Raw genomic sequence first — 8,616 nt, forward strand, 5'->3', positions numbered from 1 at the left:
AATATATGGTTTGTGCGTATATATTGTATAGTCCGGCCCACCTCCTAGTCATTGTATAGTTGAGGTTGTGGCCCACCTTGTACTCCATATATACGTGCGCTATGCACCGATCAATACATCGAGTTGCATTGCCAAAATATTCGTTTCCAACAGTATCCATCTCCTGTCCTCCTTCGGAGCCGCACGAGCAGTGGAGCGCTGCTGAGGCCCTAGGACGACCATCTTCCCCTTCTCCATGTCAGCTTTAGGGTGTTGCTTGATGCACAACAAGGAGTTGATGTAGCCTTGGAGGAATCGCCTGGATGCTTCGGTTGGTGGAGGCTTCTTCTCGTGGGTGATCTCGTTGCGGACGTGCCATACACGCCACAACGTCATCAGGACAATCATGCGTGTGTCCTCATCAAGCGGCTCCAGGAGTGAGAAGAGCCACTCCGGCCCCGTGTTCACCACCTCCTCCACTCTTGGGATATTCCAGTCCCTAGCCATGGCATGCCACAACTCCTTCGCCAGGGTGCACCTACACAGAGCATGGAAGCAATCCTCTCGTTCCATACGACATAGGGGACAAATATCAGTCACCTCAAGTCATCTAGAGCACTTGTTGGCCCAAGTGACAAGGGAGTTGGTAACAATTCTCCATGCAAACACACGTACCTTCGGGGGAGCAGGGCACCCCCATATGGTCTTCCAGATGGCGCGACGACCATCCGGTGCCCTGCTCATGGCGGTCGCCGATGGGCGCTCGCACTCGTCCATGGCGAACCGGTAGGCGGATCGAACAGTAAAGATGTCGTTCTTCTCCGGAGCCCAGGCAATGACATCTTCAGTCTCCCGGGCCATCGTGCGGATGGTGGTGATGGCATGTACGTCCGCCGGAAGGAAGTATCTCCGCAGAAGATCCATGCGCCAGGAACCATCCTCAGCGATGAGGTCCGCCACTCTCCGGAGACGGCATGTCCCCTGTTGGGTGATCGGCTGGCAAGAAGGTGGCCGGGGTATCCACCTGTCCCGCCAGATGCGAATTTGGCTACCATCTCCCACACGCTATATGATACCCTTCTTTAGGAGCTCCAGACCATGTTGAATGGCCTGCCATGTTGGGGACGCATTTCCGTGAACATCGTATCCTCCAATCTGCCATCATGATAGTACCGAGCTTTCAACACCTGCGCACATAAACTATCCGGTTTTGTTAGGAGTCGCCAAGCCTGCCTCGCGAGGAGAGCTTGGTTGAAGGTGCGAAACTCTCTAAAGCCTAGCCCGCCCTTGGATTTCTGCGCCTAAAATCTTGGGCCACGCCAACCAGTGAGTCTTCCTCTTCCCCTTCGCGGATCCTCACCAAAAGTTTCGGACCATTCGGTTCAGATCATCACAAACAGACTTGGGGAGCTTGAACACCCCCATAATGTATGTGGGAATGGCCTGTGTAATCGCTTTTATCATCGTTTCCTTGCCAGCAAGAGATAGAGTGTCTCCCCATGCTATGATGCGCTTCAATAACCTGGACTGTAGATTTTGAAACTTGCCTCGTCCCATCCTTCCCTCCGGCGCGGGGAGGCCGAGGTACTTGTCCTCAAAGATGTCCGTGACCACCTGCAGGACCGCTCAGATCCTTTCTTGCTCGACCTCGGGGCAAGAGGGGCCGAACATAATACTGCACTTGGCCGGGTTAACACTCTGCCCCATGGCCCTCTCATAAGTATGCAGAATGTGTTGGACCCTTCTCGCTTGCTCCTCCTCCGCTTTGAAAAACAATAGCATGTCATCCGCAAAGAGGAGGTGAGATATGACTGGCGCTCGACGGCATACTTTCAGAGGTGTGAAATCTCCCCTTGCTTCACCATCTTTCAACAAAGCAGAGAGACCGTCAGCGATTAAGAGAAACGAAAACGAGGAGAGCGGGTCACCTTGCCGAAGCCCACGCGACGGTGCAAACGAATCCAAGAGGGTTCCACTAAATTTCACTGTATATCTTACCGAGGTGACACAAGCCATAATCCAGTCCACCCACCGGCGAGCAAAACCCATCTTTTGCATCATTCGCTCCAAGAAGATCCAATCAACCCTATCATAAGCTTTAGACAAATCCAATTTATAGGCGCAAAAACTCCGCTCCGGGTCCTTCTCCTACTGAATAGAGTGGAAGCACTCGAATGCTATAAGAGCATTGTCTGTAATCATCCGACCAGGCACAAATGCACTCTGCTCAGGCGAGATAATCTCATCTATTAGAGGACGTAGCCGGTTTACCAAGCACTTCGGAACCACCTTATATATGACATTGCAGAGGCTAATGGGACGAAACTCAGTCATCCTTTCCGGTTTGTCCACCTTTGGATGAGAACAATGGTGGTATCATTCACCCCCTCCGGCATTACTCCAGTCCGAAAGAATTCCTTCACGCCTGCAATCACCTGGTCCCTCATAACCGCCCAATTGCATTGGAAAAACCTTGTGGGGAACCCATCTGGTCCCGGCGCCTTCAGCGGCCCGATCTGAAACAGTGCATCTGCAATTTCCTTGTTAGAAAATTCTGCACACAAACCATCATTCATGTGGTCAGTAACACGAGGATTTATTAGATTAAGCACGGGTCCTGGCATAATGATGTATCCGCCTTGAATAGCTCCGCGAAGTAGTCTGTGACCAAGGTCGCCATCGCTGAGTGATCCGTATGCACCACTCCGTTGATATCCGCCAATTCCTTGATACGATTCTTCCTTGCGCGCCACACCGCTTTCATGTGAAAAAATTGCGTGTTCCGATCCCCCTCTTTCAGCCAAGCAACACGGGATCGCTGCATCCACATCATCTCCTCCCGGTATAGGAGTTCGTTAAGCCGGTCTGTCTCCTGGTGTATCTCCCTTCTATCTGCATTCATAGACATGAGTTCCTCCAAGCAGGACCGGGATTTGTTAATATCTTTCAGAACATTACCAAACTTCTTCCGGCTCCAACTTTGCAATTGTTTCATAACAGTGCTGAGACCAACAGAAAACTCACCAAGATTAAGCATAGCTCCCAAATCTTTCCAAGCATTCAGGATTACCTCCAGAAGCGTGGGATCCCTCTCCCACATGACCTCATATTGGCGACATCTTCTGCCCACGTCTCTTCCCCGATCCTCCATTGCACATCGGAGCAAGATGGGAAGGTGGTCCGAGCTTGGGGCGACTAGATGGTCCACCTTCGCGTGCTCAAAATTGTCCCGCCATGAATTGTTGGCGACCGCCCTGTCGAGGCGGACTTTGACATTAGCCCGACCACTTCGCTTGTTATCGTATGTATATGGCAGTCCTTCAAAACCAAGGTCACCCAATCCACAGACCTCTAACACATCACGGAAATCAATCATCTGACCTGCCGACCGAGGAGTTGCCGAGAAATGTTCGAAGCTCCACATAGCCTCGTTAAAGTCGCCGATCACCACCCAAGGCATGTCAGCTTGTTGGTGGAGGTTCCGAAGGATGGACCACGTGTTATGTCGATCCTCAGTCCGCGGTTCTCCATAGACACAAGTGAGCCTCCAAGGCGCCTCACCCTCCTTACTCGTCACGCACGCATCAATGTATCTTTCATTGATATTCTTTACAACCAACTGCACGGACTCATGCCAAAACAACGCGAGACCTCCACTGAGACCGACACTATCAAAACCATCAAAACCCTTGAGCCCTAACCGAGCACGGTACTTACTCATTTTATTCTTGGATTGCCTCGTTTCACAAAGAAAAACGATACTAGGGGAGTGAGTCTGCACTAGACTCACAAGATCACGAACTGTCCGAGGACTCCCCCCTCCTCGGCAGTTCCAGCTTAGGATATTCATTGCTCCTGACGGGGCACCGCCGGCCCCGTCAGTTCGTCGGCGGCCCCTAGGCCGACTGCCTCCAATACATCATCCTCCTCCGACATATGCTGGTCATGGACCCCTCCTAGCAAGTGCGACGATTGCCCCTCCAGCGTCGCCATGGCTCTGCGTTTCTTTGGAGTACCTGAGATCTCAGAAGTAGCTAGCGCCACCTGAATACTTCGCTGAGGCCCGATGGCCAGATCCTGCGCACTAGGAGTAGCGGCCGAGGTATCCACAGCATCCCTAGCAGAGGGCTTCGGGCGGGTAGCATCCATAGAGGGAACCCCCACCGACTGCTAGGTACTCCGTAGGCATCGGCTTAGATCCGTTTCCCGGTGCGCTTGAGCCCGTCCTCTTCTCCAGTACTGACGGCGGCGCCGACAACAGCGCGTCCAGTGGCGGCGGCAGCGAAGCAGCTAGCAGCAGCCGATCTGGTGGTTCTCCGTGTTTGATTTCCAGCGTCTTCCCCTCCTTTAGATTTAAAGAGAGGAGGCCGAGCCTTTCCTTGCCTGAGGGATCAGGAAACCTTAAGCTTTCCGGACGTGCAGTCTCCGGAGACCTGATGGCCGAGTCCACTTGGGGGACGACGAGATCGACGAGCGATCGCTGTGCGGACAAGGCCGCAGCGCGTCCAGCCGCCTGCGCCTGCAGGGGACCAGAGGTGTTGTCGCACACGGCCGGCGCGGAGGCCGGCGGTGGCGGCGGCGTGGGGGTCGCCCCCGAGTCGCCCGCCCTGGGAAACCCTAGACGAGACATTCTGCCCGGTGCACTTGTCCAGCACAGCATTTTTGAACCTGTACGTGCACATCACGCCTGATACCTTATCGTTATCGCTGGCCTCCTTTGGGGATTATGTGGACGTTTCCCGTTTAACGTTTCAACGGGACGTGACTGTCAGTCCAAGCACATGGAGTACTACGTTTTTTCCTTTCGTGTTTTGTAATGTATATAAACTAAAGCACGCGATAGAGATTGCATGGCCGACCTGACCTGCCTTCCGCTGTGCAACAGGCCAAGGTGCGTAACTGCATGTCGGCATCAACGGGACGGGACGGTGGCTGGCAGCGGTTCTTCTCCTGTCATAAATTTGCAGCGGCCCTGAGTACGTTTGTACCCCATGTCTTCGTACGTTCTATGCATGCTTGATCTTCACTTACTACTAATGCTTAGTACTCAAAGCCGAATGTACCTACAAACTCTTCTTTTCTTGATGAGGCAAATCTTTTGCCTGTATTTTTTTTAAAGCCGAATGTACAAAAAAAATAAGATTTTAGTAATTTCATTGGGCTTATCTGAGTACTCCTAGCTACTAGTCGTCATAACGAAAAGCACGTGGGGATGCACCGAATCATACGCAACCGCGAACTGGAGTGCAGCTCGATCAGCGGCTAAGTGAGAATTTCCGGGCTACTAGCAAGATGCTAATGCACGAATCATTAAGGTGCATTTTTTTACAAAACACCTATTGTGATTGACCTATGTAGGAGTAATTCCATGTGTAAAAACTAATGATATCTCAACAATTTTATCGAAAAAATGGTATCTCGGAAATTTTATCGAAAAAATGATATCTCGAGAAAGATGAAAAATAAAGTGAGGAGGAATAGGGCGTGGTGGCGACTGGTGGTCGGACTGGGCGGAGGCATGGGGATGGACGGCGCTGGCAGGGGCCACCATGCCAAATTGTTTCAGAGATTTTCTTTTTTAATTGCTCAGCAATGAGGTTGTGGGAGATAAAGATGAACGAGGCAAGGCCTTATCTGTAAATGTGGAGAGAGGTGCGGATTTTTTTTTTGTAAAATTGTCATAGTTTGCTTTCTATCAATCATATATAGATCGGACGGTCTATATTACAAGATGGCAGGCACACCATCATCACCAACTCGGTTTTTTATAAGAGTAGAGATAAGAGCAACTCCAATGGGCGACCTGTTTCGTCCGCTGGCGTTCATTTGGGTCGGCACGGACATAAAAGTTGGCTCAACGCGCCGACCCAAACGGACGCGTGTCCGTTTTTTGTCCGCGGGCGACCCATTCCCGGTTCATTTTTTAGCCGGATTTGCGTCGACGCGGACACAGAGACGGGCGCGCGCGCTTACTCCTCCCCCCGGACCCGCTGGTCGGTGGCAGCCTCCACCATTTCCCTTCATTTTCCGCAAAACCCTCCCACCCGCGCGCGCTCCCGCCCCACACCCTCCATAGACGACAACCTCGACCTTGGCGCCGCCGCCAGCCTCGCCTCGTCCGGCATGGCGACCGCCCCCTCCGGCAAAGGCAAGCCTCGTGCCCCGCGCAAGACCGCCGCCATGCCCAAGCCAAAGAAGATGCTGACTCCCGAACAATAGGCAAGGGAGTCGGCCAAGAGGAAGGGCCGGAGGCACGCCGCCGACGCGAGGGATGAAGCCGCCGCGGCTGCCGCCGTCGCCGCCGCCGCGCAGCAGGAGGTCACCAACGCCCGCGTCGCGGCGGCAACGAGGGAGGCGCTCTATATGCTAGGGTTATACCCTAGCCAGTACGGCCTTGTCAACGCCGTCGTGGCCGCCGCAGCCAGCACCGGCTCATCCGCGTTCCCTCGGGTGGTGCTTCCCAACTCGCCCCGCGCGTCGGTTTGCACCCCGATGCCCGGCTTCCACGTGTACCCGCAGGCTTCCTGCCTCTCCGGGGAGTGCTCGCCCGACGTGAGCATGGTGGCGCCTTCCACGCCCGCGCCCGCGCCCATCGACCTCAACGCCACACCGGTGGCCGGTGGCTCGTCATCCGGAGACGCGAGGAAACGCGCGCGGCAGATGCCGGCCGACGTGTTGTCGGACGCCCGCAACCTGTTCGACGGAATGCCGGCCGCCGGCGACGAGGACTACATGCAAAACCTCATCTTCGAGGGCGGTGCACCGGGCGTTGGCTACGATCCCGACGAGAGTCAAAGCCAGGATGGCCGCGGGGCGTTCACGCCGGGCGCTGGCTATAATCCCGATCAGGCGGTCTTCATGCGTGATCAGGTCGGCATGGACCCGGATGGCTTCCCACTTGACCACGAGTTTCCGGATGACTATGGGCAAGAGGAAGAGGACGAGTACGCTATCGAAGTGGAGCCCTTGTTCGAGGACGAGCTCGCCAACCAAGCCGCCAGGCCGAAGCCGAAGCGCAAGAGCAAGCGGACGAAGTCATACACGGCAGCCGAGGACAAGCTTCTTTGCGAGTGTTGGCGAGACATTGGACAAGACCCCAAGACGGGCGCCGAACAAAAGCATTCAACTTTTTGGATTCGTGTCCACCGGGAGTTTCATGAGCACAAGAAGTTTCCGCCTTACCAAATAGTGAGCACACGTCAGCGGATGTCCATTTCGAAGCGATGGAGGGTGATCCAACAAGAGTGCAACAAGTTTTGTGCCACTCTTGAGAGCATCAAGGCCCGCCCCGTGAGCGGCATCGGCGTGCAAGACATGGTATGCTAGCGAGGACCGTACCCGAGAAAATAGAGGCCCAGTGCGGAATCCAAATATGGGCCCTTGACAGTTTACTTTTCCCTACTTTTTCATATATTGCCCTAGTCATACTTGCTAGTTGTAGAAGACATCATAGAAACTAAAAGTAAGAGACAAATATCAAGAATTTAAAACTGAACATGGAGATAAAAAGGAATGATGCAAGCTTCAATTATATGGATAGAAAGGAATGAAGCAACCTTTGACTGATTTGAGAAGCAAGATCATGTGGCAGCGCTGGTTTTGGTGACCAAGAACTCAAAAACATCCAAATGTAGTTTCTTTGTTTGTTTGCTGTTGTTGATGAACCATCGTTTGGCGACCAAGAGCTCAAAAACATCCAAATGCAATCCAGTCTCATATTTTTTCGGGGCCGGGGAGTTTCCAATTGATGCTGATGGGTCACAGAGCAAGCGAAAGAGGTCAAGAGAAACCCTAACTTGCATGCTTGGCGATTGAAGATTTGAGAAGAACACCAGATAAATAGATGGGGACTGGGAGTATTACATATTCCAGCAGACTTTTTTGGGGAAATCGCGAAGAGTTAATAGATGAAGAGTAATATAGAGTAGTGAAGATCATTGATGATTTAAGATTTTATTTGATGTTTGAGGAAGACGACGAGTAAGAAAGAGCACCGTGCATCAGGAAAGGTAGTTTGAGAGAATACTAGTTGGCTGAGTTAATTAATTGCATGGAGAGTAGTATACTTCCTGCTAATTAGCAATACTCTGGCTGATTTGGGGCCCCGGCCGGTTTGGGGGTCCTGTGCAGGCGCACACCCTGCATAGGTGCCTGGTACGGGCCTGATGCTAGCAAGCCGTCCTCTTTTGTGTCTTTAAGTTTGTACTTGCGTGTTCATTTGCATACCGTTTGCCAATATGCTTGGATGAAATATATTTGTAGGTGTTTTAAGCTTTGGAGTCATTCAAGGTCCAACACGACGGCAAGTGTTTCAACCTCTTTCATTGCTTTAGGGTCATCAAAGACGAGGAGAAGTTCAAGGCGCAATATGCCGCCCTCAAGTCGCGTGGGGAGAAGCAAGCCGTGGAGGAGGTTGGGGACGGCGAGCCGGCACGGCCGTGGGAGAAGACCAACTCCAGGAAGGAGAACAAGCGGGATGCAGCATCAAACGCCTTGATCGCAAGCGTGGAGGGCATGATGAACAAGAAGGACTCAAGGGAGAAGGAGCGCTGACGTTTCAAAGAAGAGCAAATGAACGCCTTCATGAAGATCCAAAGGAGGAGGCTTGAGATGGACGCGGAGAAGCAAGCCAAGATG

Source organism: Triticum aestivum, chromosome 4A (assembly GCF_018294505.1).
Source record: "Triticum aestivum cultivar Chinese Spring chromosome 4A, IWGSC CS RefSeq v2.1, whole genome shotgun sequence".
NCBI lineage: Eukaryota > Viridiplantae > Streptophyta > Magnoliopsida > Poales > Poaceae > Triticum > Triticum aestivum.